Source organism: Trematomus bernacchii, unplaced genomic scaffold (genome assembly GCF_902827165.1).
Source record: "Trematomus bernacchii unplaced genomic scaffold, fTreBer1.1, whole genome shotgun sequence".
NCBI classification, from domain to species: domain Eukaryota; kingdom Metazoa; phylum Chordata; class Actinopteri; order Perciformes; family Nototheniidae; genus Trematomus; species Trematomus bernacchii.
The window spans coordinates 4060941-4073032 of NW_022987342.1; the positions used below are offsets into that span (position 1 = coordinate 4060941).

General features: G+C 41.8%; 1 protein-coding gene across 6 annotated transcripts in view; it reads right to left on the reverse strand.

The window, feature by feature from the left end:
* Positions 1-6113, reverse strand: part of ctnnd1 (catenin (cadherin-associated protein), delta 1) — a 43080-nt gene extending 36967 nt beyond the window's left edge. For 2 of the 6 annotated variants that reach the window (XM_034129745.1, XM_034129753.1), the window contains exon 1: positions 5998-6103. The gene's annotated coding sequence lies outside the window, so the exon portion shown is untranslated. Of the gene's footprint in view, positions 1-5128; positions 5343-5746; positions 5966-5997 lie in introns of those variants that run through there. The other 4 variants (XM_034129762.1, XM_034129735.1, XM_034129771.1 and 1 more) reach the window with 4 other exon arrangements.
* Positions 6114-12092: the final 5979 nt, after the last annotated feature.

Here is a 12092-nt window from a genome sequence, read left to right on the forward strand (position 1 = left end):
GAGAGAGAGAGAGAGAGAGAGAGAGAGAGAAGAGAGAGAGAGAGAAGAAGAGAGAGAGAGAGAGAGAGAGAGAAGAGAGCGAGAGACGAGAGAGAGAGAGATGACCGAGAGAGAGAGAGAGAGAGAGAGAGAGAGAGAGAGATGAGATGAGAGAGAGAGATTAGATGAGAGATGAGAAGAGAGATGAGAGATGAGAGAGAGAGCAGAGAGAGGAGAGAGAGAGAGAGAGAGAGAGTCTCTCTCTCTCTCTCTCTCTCTCTCTCTCTCTCTCTCTCTCTCTCTCCTCTCTCTCTCCCTCTCTCTCTCTCTCTCTCTCTCTCTCTCTCTCTCTCTCTCTCTCTCTCTCTCTCTCTCTCTCTCATGTGGCCTACAGTGTGGTAGCTGCACATGCACACACGCCCACCTACATTCATTCACTCACACTTTTCCGGGACCTCTGCAAGGCCAGCTGTCTACAGAACGCCAACTTACTATTCTTAGTGAGGAAGGAAACGTGCAGGCAACTGGAACTCAGAGCAAGAAAAAAAACGGCACAACCACTTAAGTCTATGTCCACCTAGATGAAGCAAATAGATATATTGATGATTTGAGGCTGGATAACTAATTATAAACGATATAATCATTATATCACGATAAAGCTTAGAAATTAAATTCACCAAGTCTCGCATACAACAATACATTTAGGTGATATAAGTTAGTTTAAGCTGGGAAAGAAACCATAAATGCCTCTACATTATTGCTATCATGCCCACAATCCTCTGGAGCAGAGAGAGGAGCTGTGGCTTATTGTTATTGATTAATGCATCAGTGTTTCTTAGGGTCAAAAACACTAAACTCACAACTTAAAATGAAAGCGTTTAGTTTATTTAATAAAAGAGCACATGTTCAATGTGAAAAGTGACAGTAGATATAGATTAGTTGCAATTTGCAACAAAAACATTTTTTAACACCTTGAATTTCAGGTGGGGCGCGGGGCAGCGCCCCTCCAAGACAATGATAGGGGAAACACTGCTTTTAGTTTGGGTGAAATATCCTGTCCAATGAGGGCAGCAATTGATTATTATTTTGATAAATCCATAGTTGATTTCTGCCCATTTCAAATGTTCCAGGGCTAAAAGGTAACATATCCAGCCAACAGTCCAAGATATTGAACTAACAATGATATAAACTGATATGAAGGTAAAACCACATGTTTAATAAGGTAGAAATAGAAAATGTTTGGTATTTCTTCTTGCTTAATCATTTATTTATTACCAGTATAAAATGATGTTGTTTGTTATTTTTCAGTTGATAGACTGATCCGCTGAATGTTTCGCTGTGGGAAATGAACAATGAACGCTTGTTTATTACACCAGGGTTTCCCACACATAGACTTTACTTGGGCGGGCCGCCCAGGTATATTAACGGCCGCCCAAGTATATTTCGCAGCCCTTTTTTTTTAAACTTGTATCTGTCCGCGACCACGACGCCATCTGCGATCAAATTAACTTGTGGATCCCTCGCTCTACGCCTCCTGTACCCAGGCCCGGACTGGCCATCAGGAGGACCGGGGGGTTTCCCGATGGCCTGGCCTGTTAAGCGGCCTGCTGGCCTGAGGATTTATTTATTTATGTATTAGTTATGTATTGTGAACGCAACGCTGCGCAAATGTGGGTCTGCCTCACACAGGGTGACTGGCTGTCTACATGATGTGGCCTGCCGACATGGCCACTGTCATACAGATCATAAATCAAAGCCCTCGATTGGTCTCTGTTGCGGCTTTCACACCAGCGCTTTTCCCTTTCTAGCTCCTAGCTAGAGCTTTTCTGGTTCAGCTCCGGTTTCCCTTTTCAGCTCCCGCTCTGTTCACACCGCCCAGCTGCCGCTGCTGCGTCATGACGTCACCGTTTACATCGCTGATTTTCTCCCCAACGGAGCTCACAACAACAACAACGGGGGGGGGGACTGCGTCGGGTCGATGATCGTGTTGCTTTTAATCATACGAAGCCAGATTAAATTAAATAACGACTTCTTCAACCTTATACTTTTCTCCAGAGTGCCGTGGTTCATTGTTTATTAATGTGTTTCAGCGGCATTTACCGACCGCTGCAGTGCTGGCTGCTCTTCCACGGGAGTTTATTCTCCCGTTAGCTCCGGGTTAGCTCACACGGCTCTAAAGTATTCACTGTCTGACTGTCACACAAGCAGCTGATACAGATCCCCAGTTCCCCTTAAGTGAATGTGTGTCAGTCTGAATTGACGCTGTTTGGAATCACAACGCTGTTATGAAAGTTTCTCTGGTATAACATGGGTGATGTTAGCATAGCAACCGAAGCTAAACTGACTACTTGCTAAGCCGTTTTCTACAGGCACTTTTTACCGGCATATTTTTCATTATGATTCTACTTGTGATAGTCGGACATGACAACCTGTGCAGCCCATGTATTGATTCCATCCGATAGCTGCTATAATAACAAACAAAACGTCTGCCTGCTCTCCACAATGATCAATAACAGCGAACGGATGGTCAAAGTAAGGTACAAATAAACAGAATCACACGAAGCCTGGTTAGTGTTGCCTGACTTTATAAAGTGGGGTCTTTTTTTATAAGTGTGTGGTTGCCTTCTAGTCACTTTGCTCAGTGCTACTGCTTGTAGGCAGGCATGACGAGACTCTTCAGTCGACCCATGTTCAGGGGAGGTGGGTTAAGTTTCCTGCACGCCTCGACGTAAGAGAGACGTAAGCGACGCCGCGTCATAGCTCCGAAGCTCTTGCCTCTAGACCGACAATTTTTTGGAGCTGGAAGTGAACCGCATTCCGGAGCTATGGCGCGGCGCCGCTGCGGTGTGAACAGGAAAAAACGGCGCTTTTCCAGCTCCAGCTCCGAGCCGGAGCTGGAAAAGCGCCGGTGTGAAAGGGGCATGTGTGTCATTCAAGCTCGGGATAACCTCAGCTCAGGTGAGGTTAAGGACTCTCTGAGTGTTTAGATGGTTAACTTAGTCTAAGTTCTCAGTGGGTCTCAAACGGTTTGGACCACCATTTATGTAAACACATATTTCCATTTGAGGGGGTAGTGATTAGTCAAATATGCATGAATAACATTTAAAAAAATGTTAACTAGGTGAAAAAAGGTAAGATACACTTTTAAAACTTGTTGAGTTAAAACTAGTCTTTGCTGGTGCCTCAAAGAGGAGCAGGGGAAAAGGGGGAGAGGAGGTAGACAGGAGAGGCTGATTCAGGAGCACAGACACACTCACACTATAAATGAACCAAAAATAAATAAATAAACAAGTTTCAGTGTTTTTTCATATTGGATATGGTATGTTATTGGTTATGGCCAGGATTTTATGATTATTGAAATGTATACAGTTCTGTTTCATATAGATGTTCCCATAGATCTAGTCTCTTTATGTTCCCCTCAAAGTGCACCAGATTGATGCATTTAACTCCAAAATTAAAAATAAATCTTACTATTTTTTAAATAGTAACCCATGTCCATATGTTTATTTGTGGGTAGTAGATCTAAACTATAGGGCTATCACTATGGGCAGCAACACTGTAAATATTGACAAATAAATCCAGCAAAATGGCACAAAAAAAACTGGTAGTGGCCTGGCTGGGTGTATAATTTCCAGCCTGACTTATTGTCTCGGTCTGGCCCTGGCTGTACCTGTTCGCTCTGCCATCGCGTGAAGGGTTTTTAATCATACAAGTTATCAAACTAGATTTAGTCAACATAAACCAGCTCTTCATCTAGGAATCAGTCAACTTCAATCAATGATGAGATGCTACCATAACCAGAATCCATAATATATTAGTATCATTTTTCAAAACACATGTAAAAACTTGACAAATAATGAACATTTCCAGCCATTTCATATATGATAACAGCCAGGCAAACTAAGAACCAGCACTCAGCAGTTGGTAAAGATTTCCCACTGGTGACTTGCAATCAGAGTGTGGCTACCACTTAACAAGGAAGTGGGTTAAATAAATTGCTGCAGTGAGGACCATAAAAGTGCAAAATGACTCGCAACCTTTCCAAGGAAGTTAACCATGAACATTGAGGGAGGGTACAGTGCAACAGTTTTGCTTCACGGCTTTATAAATCTGTGCACTTTGATTTTGTTTTCTCACACGTCCGCCCCTGCACGGAAAGCCGTGCTCACAGTTCAAATAAAAACACAGACTGCAGGTGTAACCGTTGGAGGTATAGAAAGGAAGAGAAATAAAGGGAGAGAGAGAGAAAACCGACAGGGAGGAGGAGCAAATAAAAGAAAACCCCAGCTTCTGTGTGTCAGAGGGACACACCCGTGGAGTGCTCTGAAAGCCCGTCATTACAGAGGCTCACAAATGATAGCCCTGGTTAAAACAACTGGCTGAGCAGCAAGACTTCAGCCCCCACAGACAAAATGGCTCGGAACAAACTCTAGGCACTAGTAGGCAGCAAAAAGAAATGCACTACTTTTTTCAGCCCCTCCTTTTTTAATCTCATTGAGAGGACGTTTCTGAAAAACTTGCATGTCCAAACTTGCTCACAATCTTTCCCATCTCTGTTCCAGCAGGTCAACAAAAAAAAAAGCAGACATGCCTGCTGGGTATTTAGATGTGTGACAGTCATGCACTGAAACTCATCTATCAGCTGACTGTACCAATGAAAATCGAAAAATCACAGTTACTTGAAGCTGTCACACACGTCTCATGTTTTCTTATGTATTGCTATCGTGTAATGTCTCACCCAGAAATTAAGAAATAGAGTAAGCTTGCTACTTTCAGTCAATTAAGAAATAGAGTAAGCTTGCTACTTTCAGTCTAAGTGCTCCAGACAGATTTTAGACAGGTCCCTCTGAAAAATACAGCATCCGTTCACACCAAACAACTGTAAATTGAGAAGTAGACAAGGGACTGAATAATGAAGCAACAATCACGCCTGCTACCTTACCACACCCCACACTTCCAGACCCACACAACAGGTTCTTGCTTTTTTTTCTCCCCCCCCTAGCAGTTCCACCACCTCCTGCCTTCATCTACAGACCACATCAAAAGACAGCTGCTGAAACATTAAACAGTGTGTCTCCACTGTACATTTTCAACACACATACCTAAACAAAAATTACAATAAACCGACAAATACACCCCCCATATTCACCTGAACGCACCGTGCAGCTTCCCTGTCCGCAGAGAGTGGGCGTCTCAGGTAGAATACATAATAGGAAAGTCAAGTAAGCCGAGACTGGACTTTGACTCCTAACTTACGGTCTGTGACGGGGCGGGCTGGCCGGTCACTTCCGTGTACTCTCACCTGTCTTAATTACCTGGATAGCTCGGTAAAAAACTGGCGCAGAAGTCTTGCTGCCTCGGTGTTTAAACGCAACACATAGAAAACACTCGACATGTTATGGCATGACGTTATTCCAGACAACGTAAACTAGACCATTCATGTAATAGACTGCTATAGTAGCTTTTCAATGTTACATTAGCTGGTTAATTAGCATATTTAACCATCGTGATATCAACCCATTTTAACTGCAAGTAATGGTTCTGTATAACTTTTCCCGAAGTCTCACTCTAGATAAGTTATTCATCAAGCTAACGACCGGAATACACCAGTGCTAGCTGAGTTAGCTCGTGCTATTTTAGCTAACCTGCTAACGCTCCGTTTACAAACAAACAAGTTCCCCAAAATAAAAAGGTATTCACTCTATTCACACATAACAAATCCCAAACAGCAGTATCGGTCATTGACACAAAAAAGACAGGCCATTACCAATTCTGGAGAATGTTAGGCTTGTTTTTCAAAGTCCATAAATGCTTGCGAGGTGGATTCAGGCCTAGCCTAGCCGCTGCTGCTGCTGCTGCTGCTGCGCTGACACTAGAAGCTAGAGCCGCAGCCCGGAGAAGAGTTGAGATGAGGCAACAAAAACAGCTCGGCGTGGTCAAGCACACACCGAACAACTGCACAGAAAAGTGTCCACCGCGGGGCGAGAGACTCTCAGAGAAGAAGGAGAAAACACCCACCTCTGTAATGTCCTATCTTCCTTGCCTTGGCTTGTTGTTCACTTGTCTCTGCTCTTCCTCTCCGCTGGGGGGAAGAGGTGGGGGTCGGCAGCAGGGAATGGAAGAGCATGGAGGAGATGGAGCAGAATGGAAGCACAAGGGGGGGGGGGGGGAATTACTTTCTATAATTCTCTCGCTTAATTCGTAGGAGAGCTTTTGTTGATTGGCTACATCACTTCAACAAAAAACTTTACAATAACTAGTATTTGGGATGGCTTTTGACTTTAATAGACCAAATATAAAATACAATTTAAAACGTAAAATGAATCGTTAATCTAATTGCATTTACCGTATCTAAAATAAAGAAGAAAACGACTATTTTCAGATTCCTTTTACAGTCGATGGTATTTTTCTAGCCCATCACCTTCATAATAATTCAGCATTTTCTCGTTTTCTCAGCTTCCAGCCACAACACCCCACATTATTTGTATTTAGCATATTGAATGAAGCATTCTCTAAAAATAAAGACGCCACTTCAAGAGTTCCGATATTGCCCTCATGTGGTCGTGGTTGTGCTATTACAGCGCAGAATAGCCGTTTTAGAAGTTTGTTGTGATATTGCACGTGGTCACTGGTCAGTAACTATACTATGGTACATTTACCTAGCTGCAGACTATAGGCATTTTATGTATTGCACTTAACTTCAGTATCCTCATTTTAACTACTATACTTCTTCTCTACAACATGTCCCCCCCATCTATGTATATACTCGCATTTTAGACTCTGTTACTAACTGTATATCTGTAGACATGGTATGTCTTAAATGTCCGGTTAGGATGTATTAGAACGAAATCTAAAATGAAAATTGTAAATAAGCCATCTGTATGTAAAAAACCACCTGTATGTAAATTGTAAATAAGCCATCTGTATGTCTAATATGTCTTATATGTCTTAAATGATATGATGAATTGGAAATGGGGGACCCTGATGTAAACAAGACGAAAGTCTTTCTCTGGTCTGCATCCCCTTAACAATTGTATGTTTTGAGCTGTACTGTACTGTACCCAATATACAAGCTGTTAATAAACTTTTCAATCAATCAATCAATCAATCAGTCAGGGGCAAACATTGTACTGTAGCTTAAACTACCCAGTAGTAAATATAAAAGTTAAAATGAGTATTGCTGCAAACATTGATTGTAATAATAAGTGTATCTCCCAGTTAAACAATTTGTTGTTTAATCATTTGTATAAAAAAGGCCAGAAGCTAAAAAGAAAACCCCTTCCCAATTTCCGACAGTAATGTCCTCTTATTGCTTGTTTCTGACCGACAGTCCAACACCAGAAGAATATTGAATAGGCAAAATCACAAAATGAATTAAGCAACCTGTTTGCTAATTGATTGGATAATTATTTTTGTTTTTTGGGGGATTGACTAATTGACTGATGGATTAACTGTTTAGGCTATAACAATTTAGATACGCCTTAACCAGCTTCAATAAAAAAGTTGCTTGTAATTGCTAATAATAATACATTTATAATATTAGCCATAACCAACAATATAATAACATATTAATAGAACATTCTATATGACCACAAAAACCTATGTGTTTGTAAAGATAATTTAGCATGGAGCTGCTTCTTTAAAAGAATGCTTAACTTTAAGTAAAGTAACTGAATTCTTCAGCCGCACTGCACTGCACAGAATATCTATGTAACTGAGCAGCAGACTGGTGGCCGAAAAGGTACAAACCAGCTACATTGGCCCAAAACCGAACTTACATAGCAGGTACATTTCCATTGACAGTTTGCCAACTTTATACACGTCAACAAGCGCTGTGTTCATCACTTTTTAGTTTCCCCGTTTCCGTTGTATTTTGAGCTTTTTGCAGTTATTTTAGTAAACGCTGCACATGTGTTGTCAAGTTGTTGAAGATGTTTTTTCATTTGCATGTGTTTTGGCACATTTGTGTTTTTTATTTGCATTGATTTCAACACTTCAGCGCATTTATCCTAATGGAAATGTTTTGGGTAAGTAGCACCATAGAGTGAATAACTACAAGAGAGATGCAGTGTAACTAGAGAGATGCAGGTCAGAGTTCCTCTGCACCTCCATCCATGACAAACAATGATGTCGCAATAAGAACAAACAGCCCAAAGCATGACCTGATGCTCTGAGAATTATTGATATTATAAAGAGTATATAATATCAAATCAAATCAAATCAAGTTTTATTTATATAGCACATTTATAAACTATTTTTGGTCGGGCCAAAGTGCTGTACAAATAATAAAAATACCCTACAGTAAAGACATTTTACAGCTAATACAACAGCACAGTTTGATCAGAATATCAGTATGAGAAATAAAATGACACCCTCTGTCCTTAGAGCCTCACATCGTACAAGGAAAAACTTCCGGAGAAAAACCCACAGTTTAAAGGGAAAAAATGGGAGAAACCTCGGGGAGAGCAACAGAGGAGGGATCCCTCTCCCAGGACGGACAGACGTGCAATAGATGCCATGTGTAAATCGAAGAGATAATACGTTTTACAGCGTAGGTAGACCGCATGTTAGGAAATGCATGTGTCTATAATAAGAAGATGAATCCACGAGGATGTCAACAACAATCCTGTGGGAGCCATCAGGGAAGCAGCATGACGAGAGCCAGGCAGGACCGCAGAGACAGGCCCAGCCACGACCCGAAGTCCAGGACTTAATCCAGAACTCAGGATAGAGGATCTAGGGCACAGGACCACAGCAAGAGGATCAGCCTCGACTCCGGATCCCGGCGTCGATATAGACACAAAAGAAGAAAAATTTGGCTGGGTTAATCGGAACATGAGAGTACACAGACACAGACAGACAGAAGGAAGAACAAGCACTCCCTTAGGATAGGTTTAGGGAAAAGGGTAGCAAGTAAGAGAGTAAGAAACAGAGGTGGAGAGGCACACGCAGGGAACAAGGTCCCCACTGGAGCTAGTCGAAAATTGGTGAGAGATAGGGAGGTACGCTGTGTCTACGAATCGTAACACTCCCCGGCCTGCCTAAGCCACTCTGCAAACCTGTTTCCCTCTAATAAAACCTCGAGAGGTTAGAGAGGGAAAAGGTTTTGGATAAAGAGAGGATAGAAAGAATCGATTACAGGAGTAGAGAGTATGAGAAGTAGAGAGAGACAAGATTTAGAAGAATGAGTAGTAGTAATAACCTTAGTTTTCAATATACGATCCAAGTTTTTAGGATTTAAGTGAAAGAGCAAGGACCCAAATATAGGTGAAGATGCACAGCGTATCTACGTCAATGCAGTCTTATTAGATTATTATATCAGCTATAAGCTTTATCAAAAAGGAAGGTCATAAGCGTACCAATAAAACGGATAGGCTATCGGCCGCCCGAACACAAACCGGAAGCCGAATTCCACAAAAGTGGAGCTTGATAAGAGAAGGCTAGAAGGCCAGAGAGAAGAAATTAGTTTTAAGTGTCGATTTAAAAACCCCTAGGGTCTGGGCCGACCTCACATGGAGGGGCAAAGTATTCCAGAGCCTGGGGCCCGTTGCTACGAATGCTCGGTGCCCTCGGGTTTTAAGCCTGGTCTTAGGTACTATCAACAGCAGCTGGTCAGCCGACCTTAAGGCTCTGGCTGGGGTGTAGTGATGGAGGAGTTCGGCTATATATAAAGCCGGAGCCAGCCCATTTAGGGCTTTGAAAACAAATAAAAGGAGTTTAAAATCTATTCTGAACCGAACTGGAAGCCAGTGTAATGAGGCCAGAATTGGGGTGATGTGGTCACGCTTTTTATGGCCAGTGAGAAGACGTGCAGCTGCATTCTGAACTAGCTGCAGGCGTCTAATTGAGGCCTGGTCCATACCCACATACAGAGCATTGCAGTAATCCAGTCTCGAGGTAACAAAGGCGTTAATAACCCTTTCTAGGTCTTTAAAATATAAAAACGACTTGGTCTTAGCCAACAGTGGTATTTAAAAAAAGCAGGTCTTGACTACGGTGCTGACCTGCTTATCAAATTTAAAAGCGCTATTGAAGGTCACTCCAAGGTTCATGACAGAGGAGAGGATGTTTTTATTGAGGGAGCCCAGAATATCAACCGGGGAGGCTGGAGGTTGGGGTCCAAAAAAGATGACCTCGGTCTTGCTCTCGTTGAGGGTGAGGAAGTTTTGGCTCAGCCAGGATTTCATCTCTGTCAAGCAGTCCATCAATAGCTGTAGTGAGTTGGCATTTTGATTGAGAGGCAGATAAATCTGTACATCATCAGCGTAACAATGGAAGGGGATATTATGTTTTGTGAGAATTGAACCTAGGGGCAGTATGTACATTTTAACTGCAAGTAATGGTTCTGTATAACTTTTCCCGAAGTCTCACTCTAGATAAGTTATTCATCAAGCTAACGACCGGAATACACCAGTGCTAGCTGAGTTAGCTCGTGCTATTTTAGCTAACCTGCTAACGCTCCGTTTACAAACAAACAAGTTCCCCAAAATAAAAAGGTATTCACTCTATTCACACATAACAAATCCCAAACAGCAGTACCGGTCATTGACACAAAAAAGACAGGACATTACCAATTCAACCGGGGAGACTGGAGGTTGGGGTCCAAAAAAGATGACCTCGGTCTTGCTCTCGTTGAGGGTGAGGAAGTTTTGGGGGATATTATGTTTTGTGAGAATTGAACCTAGGGGCAGTATGTACAGTAGAAAAAGGATGGGGCCCAGAATCGAGCCTTGGGGAACCCCACAGGTAAGAGGGGCTTTGGCAGAGGAGAAGGTACCTAGCTGCACTGAGAAGCTACGGTCTGTCAGGTAGGACCTGAACCATGCAAGGGCAGAGCCTGTGATGCCTGCGGACAGTTCAAGCCGTGATAACAGGATGCTATGGTCCACAGTGTCAAAGGCAGCAGTCAAATCTATCAGCACCAAGACAGCTGGGCTACCTGAGTCGGCGGCTAGGAGCAGATCATTAAAAACTCTTAAAAGGGCTGTTTCAGTGCTGTGCATGTTTAAAGCCAGACTGAAACTTTTCGTGGATTCCATGCGTGGTTAAGAACGACTGCAGCTGGGCGTAGACTACTCGCTCCAGGGTTTTCAGCATGTGTGCCTTTTTATGTTATACAGTTCAGCTTTGATTCCATCATCTCATTAAACCTTATTTAAAAGCATTCTTTAGTTCTGTGAAGGGATATAAGGGATATATATAATATTAATTAATTTAGGAAGTGTTATTGTATCACTTAAACAACTTGATGTCATTATAAATGCTTCCACATAGAAGCTGATTAGAAGTGATGTCAGCTGGGTGCTGTACTCATGCACAGAAAAAAAAATGAACACAGAAATTAGAAGAAAGTGTGGCATAGAACAACAAAACACAAGACTCTATTGGAATAAACAACTGCCATCTTTCTATTTGGTACATAGAGTTTGAAGAAATATAAGGCCAACAAAAAAACTAATCTTCAGGTAGACAGTAATGGATATTATTAAGGGAATTATTGACAAATATCCTGCTAAACAAAATTAAATGGAAAGAGTGACAAGCTAAGAGGACAGAAACTGCCAAAATCAGTAGCATTATACAACAATGCAAACACAACACATTTATTTGAATTCAGAATGCATGAATGAAATGCTTACACAAGGTTTATAACAAGCGCGAACAAAACAAAAATAATCTAAACCATGGTCACATCAGAAAGTATATAGGTTTGTTAATTTTATTGGAGCGAGTATTGCACTCTATCTCTTATGTAACCCAGGTTATTGTGACCCAAGACAATTAAAGTTGTAAAGAGAGCCACAAAGTCCATGTAGGGAGGAGTTCATGATGGGTCAAAATACAAAGACGTTTCACCAAGGAACACAATGAGTTACTTTATACAGTGATACAGTATACAGTTAACTTATTTGTTACATAACTCCCGTACTTAACCCAGTTTTTTAACCCAAATACAATATTTTCCCAAAAATGAACCAATTCGTTTTGTTGTCTAAACTTAACTAATTAAATACTGTGGTAATGCAGAGCCACCAACGAAAGATGAGTTTAGCACATCCAGCGTTTTCCACCTCATCACCAGGGACCCCCAGTTTTGACTTTTGGCTAAAAGG